Source organism: Festucalex cinctus, chromosome 3 (assembly GCF_051991245.1).
Source record: "Festucalex cinctus isolate MCC-2025b chromosome 3, RoL_Fcin_1.0, whole genome shotgun sequence".
NCBI classification, from domain to species: domain Eukaryota; kingdom Metazoa; phylum Chordata; class Actinopteri; order Syngnathiformes; family Syngnathidae; genus Festucalex; species Festucalex cinctus.
This window is the reverse complement of record NC_135413.1, coordinates 25,605,532-25,614,017: the sequence shown is the minus strand read 5'-3', so window position 1 is coordinate 25,614,017 and position 8,486 is coordinate 25,605,532.

The window sequence follows — 8,486 nt, the reverse complement described above, 5'->3', positions numbered from 1 at the left end:
GCAACAAAAAATACTTGGGGGGCGGGGCGTACATATGATGCGGATGAAGGATGAGGGCATGCCTTTGAAATATTGAAAACACACACTGTCTATTACTCACCATCTGTATTATTTATAAAGTCTTGCATTTCGAGTGCAGCTCAGAATGAGACTTTAAAGCATTTTAAAGCCTTCAATATCTCCACAAATATATTTTATTAATTGCAGATAGGCCTCACTTCACAGGTTGCCACTTTTCAGAGCACACCATTCCATTTTTATTGTGCACCATCAATGTAATTTTCAGAAATGATGTTTATGCGCATGCGCTTGCACTAAAATGATACAAATTGACTTTTATTTATTTTTTTCTTGTTTGAAAAGTTGTTTCTTTGTTTTACATTAGTTGGGTAAACTATATTTTAAAGGCAACATTGGATGCGGAGTGCTTGGAAGGAGACTTTCAAACATTTAAGTACGCATTTTTTTATTTTTTATTTTTTTTAAAGCATCGCACTTTGGGTTGCCAGTTTCATGGATGTGCCCCCGGAATAATTTGGAAAACATTTTCGTGTCGTATAGAAAATGAAATAAAGGGGATAGATACAAAAAGTATTCAATTGGTGATCCAACAATTGGAGTTTAATATTATAAAGTCGGTTAAAAATAAATACATCAGTCTCATTTTTTTTTTTTTTTTTAATTAATAGCTAATCGAGGATGACACTTTAGATGATCATTTTGGGGGATACGCCACCGTCTTATGCTTTCATGCTTTTTTTTTGTAGAATTCGGAGAACACACGTGACATCTTCCCCTTGAAATAGAACATAATATAATCGAACAATATTTATAGGCGGGAATCAACTCACGTCATCATCATCATTTTTTTTTAACTCGACACTGGTCCACTTTTAAAAAAAAAAAAAAAAAAAAAAAAAAAAAAGTTTAATTCAAGAAGCTGTGCTCCGAACGCGTCTGTTTGTTTGTTTTTTTCTTGCGTAAACCCGAAATGTTGCTTTCAATTCGGTGTCAATTGGTGACCTAAACCTCCACAGCAGTCTTCATTGTCGTCGTCGTCATGACGACCATTATTATAAACAAGCCAGGCCCTCATACCAACAGGTGAAAATCCCCACAACAATTCAGCGTTCAAACAAAAACGGAAATAAAACGCTTCATTTTGGGATTATTTTATTATAATTAGTATGGCACATGCGGTGCTAAGTATATTTTATTATTCATTTCTAAATGTTTGTGTTATGACTTAAAATGTGTGTTGACGTTTTGGTGGTACAATATAATGTCCAATTTAGAGACATTTAGAGACGGACATGTTGGTCATTACTTTGTCATCACGGAATCAAAGAATGCACGAGAAAAATACAAACACGATTTACATTCATAATAATAATTACACGTACTTCACATCCACGTATTGATATAAAATACTCATATTAATTTTACATTTTTCGCTTCATGCACAGTCCAGTCACATAAAAATATCACAAATAAATGCATGCGAACGTTAATATTGTTTAAGAACTAAAACAACTTAGAAAGAAAGAAAGAAAGAAAGAAAGAAAGAAAGAAAGAAAGAGTCGACGGAACCCATCAATTGTTGTGATTCCTTCTCGTACTTAGTCCGTAAATGTGCCGCTGCATGTGCGGTCAATTGTGGAGATGACATTACAGGAGGAGAAAAAATACACTCCTGCCCCCCCCCTCGCGACCCCCCTCCCGCCGCCGAGTGACCCCCACAGGACCCGGTGAGTGGCGCCGGCCCCGGCAGCACTAATGACCATGCAGCGGCCGGGAAGGGGAGACGAGTCATGCTGCTGCAGTGCCGCTGGCGTCCTGCAGAGGGCGCCCCGAAGCACCTTTCACCTCACAGGCCTGCTCCGCTTTCATCCGCTTGCGCTCTTTTTTCAGCTTTTTTTTTTTTTTCACCCCATTCAAATAAGACGTGAAGTTATTATTTTAGTCACTGTTTAAAAAAAAAAACAGAAAATAATTTAGAAAACGAAAAACTTGAAAAAATGTTTTGCTTTGTTTTTTTAAATTAATTTTAAATCAAATTACTCTGGAAAAAAAAGAGACGCATTTGGCCACTGAATTTTATTTTGATGTGGAAAACGGAATCTAATTCACTACTTCAAACTATTGTGAAACATTTTACACTAATTGTTATGGTTATATTAAACATCTCAAGAAATTAAAAGAGTAGTTTACATCGATTTCCTGCTTTCACTTTTTAAAAATTCAACCAAACAGATTTAAATGTTGTCATTTATTGAGCTGCACCTGCTTCAAAAATGATATGGCAAATATTTATCATAAAAGGAAGCACACGAATTCGTTAGTTTAGTTTGATTCTGTCATCTTCTAAACACTTCATCGCACTTCATTCTTGCTTGAAACCGGGATTAATTTGTAATAATCTTTTAGTTCATTTTTTTGTTGTTTTTTTTGTTTTGTTAATACAGCAGTGACATTGAAAACTTGTCCTTAAAAGGTCAAATTATTTAATTAGTCTACAATGTCCATAAAAAAGTGTTTTCAACCATCATAAAATGATGCATTTCGCCGCAATTCGTTAACAGTTAGTTACGTTAAAAAAAATAACTTCACCTTCCAAATTTGATATATTTAAAATAATGTTTGCAATTTTCAGAGCTGCTTGCATTCTCCCTCAAACAATAATAATTAAAATGATGTACAGGAAATGAAACGGGGGGAAAAAAGTCTGCATGCCAAATATAATAAAATATGAACTTTGAATCTATAAAGTCAAACATTGTCATTGCATGAAAAAAATGAAGAAAATTCACACACTAAATGCAAAATTCTTTAAAAAAAAAAATTTAATTAGCAAATAATTCACATTTCAAGGCAGTAAATTTTGGCATCATGTGTCCACAATTGAGCACATTTAAAAACGAAGAAAAGACATGCAACGAATGTGGTCGAGTTAGATTTTCAATTTTGTCTTTAAAATGTTATGCTGAAATAACTTCAACATGTTTGATATACAAATGAAACATTTATGTATTTAATTGAGAATAATCTCAAATGTCACCAGGATTGTTTTCGGGAATTCAAATTAAATGTCAATTTCAAGTCTCGAAACGCAACATTGCCTCAGTTTCGCTCAACTCATTTCAAGAATTGTACAGAAAATTTGCATTTCTTTTTTTTGTTAAAATGTTCAAAAACATACAGTACCAACAAAATATCAAAATAAAAATGAATGATATCGTGAATGCCATTAGATAAAAATGTATTTAAAAAAAAAAACATGACATTTGTATGGTAAATGTATGTATTTATTTTGTGCTAAAAAAAAAAGGAGAAAAAAAAGAGGTGAAATCATTTGAATGATGTCTTCAAAGTTTGACTTTGTTTACCCACTGTTGACATTCCCAAATGTGCTCATGTCAAGCCGTTTTGTTCCCGTTTTACTGTGGACGCAAACTTGAATCGCTTTGGTTTGTTGTTGTTGTTTCCTTTTTTTTTCTTTTTTTTTTTTTGCTGGCTGCATGTGGACTTTCTCGTGCTTGTGTGGTTGCTCTGCGGTTGCGCATTGGCGGCGGCGACGGCGGCGGACAATAACGCGCCAATTGTCGATGCTTTGTGACCCGGCAAATGCGAGGGTGGCTCTCGTGACTTTGCTATGTAATTATGCAAAACACTTTGCATAAAGACTTTGCCATCCGATCTAATGATAGGAGCCTTCTGCATGCGTGCATGCATGCATGCATGGAGCCGGCCGGACAGACGGACAGACAGACAGACAGCCGGAAGGACGGCTGCTGATGCTGCTTCAGCAGGTAATGCACGCACGACGGCGTGGTGTGTTCAAGCGCAGTCGTTTTTCTGTGACTTCAGGAGATCGATGAAATACTGGGGCATTCAAATACACTCGTTTTATGTGTACACATACTCCAAAGGACATGCCGCAACAAAATAATTGGCTGAGTTGTTTTTATTTGTATTTTGAAGTTGGAGAGACAAACTCTTTATTTGTTGTGAAATGTGGGAAAGCAAAAATTAATTTTTTTAATTGCCGAAATTGAACTTTTTCTGTTTGTTGCCTTATTTTTTTTTTGTTATTTTTCCCCATTATATATAAAACAATCAAGCTAAATAATTTCAAAACATTAATGTGACATTCAAATTGGTTGAAACATCTTCTTTTTTTTTTTTTTTTGGGACCAGGTATGTCAAAATTGATATGAAGTTTCACAAGTGTGCACACCCTCAACCAATCACGTTACAATTGATGTTTAAAAAAAAAAAAAAAAAAAAAAAAGTACAGCACATAGCTGTCATCATTCAAAGCCCTTCTGATTAATTCCAAAGATGTTCTAGGAGGCTTTTTTTTTGTTGTCATTTCTAGCAGAAGCCTGAATATTTTGTGCCGAGACTGACTGATATTGAAAACTGTTTGTAATTCCTTCCACCACCTAAAGCCCCAGTTAGCCTGCAAGGTGTTCTATTATTATTATTATTATTTTTTAAGTGAACAATGTTATGCGTGAGCTAAATGTACAGTTTGGAATTTTGAATAATTTGTACTTTTCTTATCCATGTGCACAATGAGAACCTGCTGATGCTCTCTTGAGCTACTCGAAAATCTCAACTTTATTTGAGGTCAAACAGAGGCCCCATTAACATGAGCTAGAATGTGATTGGTTCATTTTGCACACAGCAGCGTCCCTACTTATAAGAGGGTGTGCACATTTATGCAACACCATTTCAGATGTTTATTTGTACTTGCGTTGTAACAGTGCAACAAGTTTTGAATCTTGGCCTCATTTTTCCATATTACAAAATCCTACATTTGAATGGGGGTGTGTAGACTTTTTATACCCTCGACTTACCATTGGTGTGCCCAAATGCTTTTTTTGTGTGTGTCTAAAGTGCCGACGCAGGCACAACATTGGCGTGTTAAATAACAATTGTGTGTTTTTTTTTTTTATACGTTTTAAAGCAGCAAAAGCGATTTTGCCGAAACTTTGGAAGCATCCCGTGCGACATCCGCACATGTTCTTTTCCCTTTGTGGCGCACTCTGCCATGCTTGTGTGCACTTAATAAACACTTGCAGAGGTGTGAATCCGAGAGCTTTTGCGGTAAATGAAGTGCCAGAAGAGGCAGGGAGGAATAAAGAGATGTGCAGCTGTCAGGGGTCACAAGCAGGCAGGCAGGCTGAGATTGCTTCCACACCAAAGAAAGAAAGAAAGAAAGAAGAAAAAACGTCACACGCGTGAAGACTTTGCTGCATTTCATGCTGAGATCTGTGACGGACGGAAGGAAGGAGGACTCGGAGGACATGTGGCCTTCAAACATGCAAACGTGAGAGAGGAATCAAACTTGCATTCAAACCTGCGACACATCCTCTCATATTCGCCTCCAAGACAACCAAAGCGCTGCCAAGTCTTTCACAGACACAAAGAGATGTTTGGAGTTCACTAAAACATTTTCAAAAAATATTTCAACAAACTACATTGACAAATCTGTATTTGTAGAAAATTATTTTTATTTTTGTAATGTGTCATATATATATACATAAAATACGGTATTTTTTTGTGTAGTTTTAAGGCTTATGTAGTAGAAAATTATGTTTTATAGGGACCTGGGAACGGATTAGTCTCATTTTAATGCTTTCTTATGGGAAATAAATGTTCGGAAGACAAACTTTTTGCCTTACACACACTTTCTGGGAACCAATAATGTTCGTGAGCTGAGGTATCACTGTACATATATATTATATATTATATTACTTTTTTTTTATGCCTGTACCTCAAATTATAGCTCTAAACAAAGCAAAAACGTACCACTTTAAAAGTGAACGCTAACAATAAAATCTGAACATGAATCCGTGAGCATTTTTTTTTTTTTTAATATACTGTATGAAGCTACTTGATCTGTGGGTGCCGTGCTTCCCGCTGGCCGCACTCAAAATGTTGTGCAAATCCCCCTCAGATTTGCGGTGGTCTCTTCAGCTCGCTGCTGCTCTTCATTATTACGCTGGAGGGTTCTCAGCGGGACACGAAACGGACAGCAAGTTCTTCCTCAAGCCGATGGAAACAAAAAAAAAAAATGTGTAGATGATCTTCATCATTTCTGAAGATGATCACCATTTCAATAGCGGATTTGAGCGTTCCAGAGTTCACACTTTCTTATGTCTGCTTGCTCAAAAACACCACTTACTATCAAATGAAGCTGAAAGCGAATGCAAAGGATTGTGGGGGTTGAAATTTTTATTGTTGTTAGGCAAAAAGTCAAATTAAAGGACCTCATGTTCAAATGTATTTTATTTTCTTCTGCTGCGCAAACACAGCCATTGCTATCAGAACAAATAATTGATTTAAATTAGCACAACACGATACTATATCTGTCTGTACTAATAACACATTCTGAGAACGTGTTTAATACTAGTTTATGGTGACATGCTAACATAGCGAATGCTACGAACGAGAGCACACAATTACCAGCCCACTGTTTTAAATTAGCACAACATTCTGTACTAGTTGAATCATGTTCTGAGATGATGAACATTCATTTTTGGTGGCAAGCTAACAGCTAATGCTACGAGGGGAAACAAATAATTGAACAATTCACTGGTACTGTAGCTGTTTGCATTCATTAATCATTCTTAGAATGTGTATAATACTAGTTTATTGTGACATGCTAACATTGCTAATGTAGCTAATGCTACAAGAAGGAAGACATGAAGAATAGCCCACTGGTTTAAATGAACTCACCATTCTAACCTGTATCTACTGCTAATATTAGCTAATGTATGTAATGTAGCTCACTGTTTTAAAACAGCACTTTTCTGAGGTTTGGTGGCATGCTATCATGTCACATGTTGCTAATGCTATGAGGTAGTACAAATAATTTATGTTCTAAGCCAGTGAAATCATGTTCTGATTTCACACGACCATTTATTCTTGTCACAGCTTTTGTGGATGATGCTACGAGATGGATTAAATAATCAGATCGTAAAGCTTTCATTTTTCTTTCAATTCTAAACAATTGTTCTTGTTTTTGGCGATATGCTAACACGGCTAATGCGCCAGTGCAAGTTAAATGATTGTACAGCTGAAATGTACAGTAAATGGGAGCAAAAAAGGAGAGCCTTTGGAGCGAGTTGAGATAGAAATATTAATTCTGGTTCTGGTTTCATACCAACACAGCTAATAATGTGTCAAATGCTACGAGGCGGATTACAGAATCACGCATAACGGCACATCAACACAACATAGTCAAATAATCTGACATATGCAAAGATGGCAAATATGGCAGTACAACAGTACAAGGAAGCCAAACTCAACATTTTATTTATTTTTTTTTTTACATTCTAAATTATTTGTTCTTCTTTTAGCATCATGCTAATGCTAACGTCACTAATGCTACGAACTCATTTAAATGTTTGGATACCTCTAACCTAAAAAGGGGCCGTGAAAGTTGTGAAATTGTGATGATGAATACAATGAGGCTAACACTCCTCGGTGGATTCAACAGTTACGTTCAAATTAACGTATAAACACGACTTTGACAGCGAAAAACAATGACGTGGCATTAGCATGCCCGCTAGCATAGTGGCTAAAGGGGACACTGACACCACGGACTCGGCTCAAATTAATCTCGACTAAAACAACATTTGTCTTTGGGTTGATCACATACTCGACATTTTCAACCTCAACTCGAGATGAGCAATGAGAACCACTTTTAGGAGATGTGATCATCTCTTGTGGTTCTTAGCGGGGCTTTGAGAAGAAAGTCCTGAGCTCCAAGGGCCTGTGCGGTGTTAAAGAGCTCTGATCTGGGCCGTGGCAGCTTTTGGACCAATCAGACAGTTGAACAGAGCGCTCCCACTGTCACTTTCAATTTTAGCGTGACCCCGCCGTGCCGGGATGGGGGTGACGTGTCACAACTCGCGACTGAAAGCTCGTATTATCCGTTTGACAGCTTCACTCATCTGGACGTAATGACAACAAAAAATACACTCGAGGCAACAAAGGTGGGTAAATCATGGCTTGCGGTCCACATAAGGGCCGCTTTGTACAAGTTTATTATCATTTATTTAATTACATCATTTGTTAAATTAGTTATTGTAAATAATATAACACGAACAATTTGATTAAATAATTGATTAGTTCCTTATAATTCATAAAAAAAAACAACCTAATAATAAATGAGCACCACTGATTTTCAGGTGTCATGACAATGCAGGTACATTTATATAAACACTCAACAGTGTGGGGCATTTTTAATAAAAGATTATGAATGCTGCCACATGTAATATACGCTCAATTTCCTTGACCAAATGTTTTTTTCCCCTCTCATATAAAAGAAGAGATGGCGTTATCAGCATGGTCATTATCAGACATTCTGCTAGAAGGTCGGCTTCATTGTGTTGGCCACCAAACTGAATAAAAAGTGTGTTTCATTGTGAATGAAACACACACAGTCCTCATCAATTCCAAAATAGTGTCTA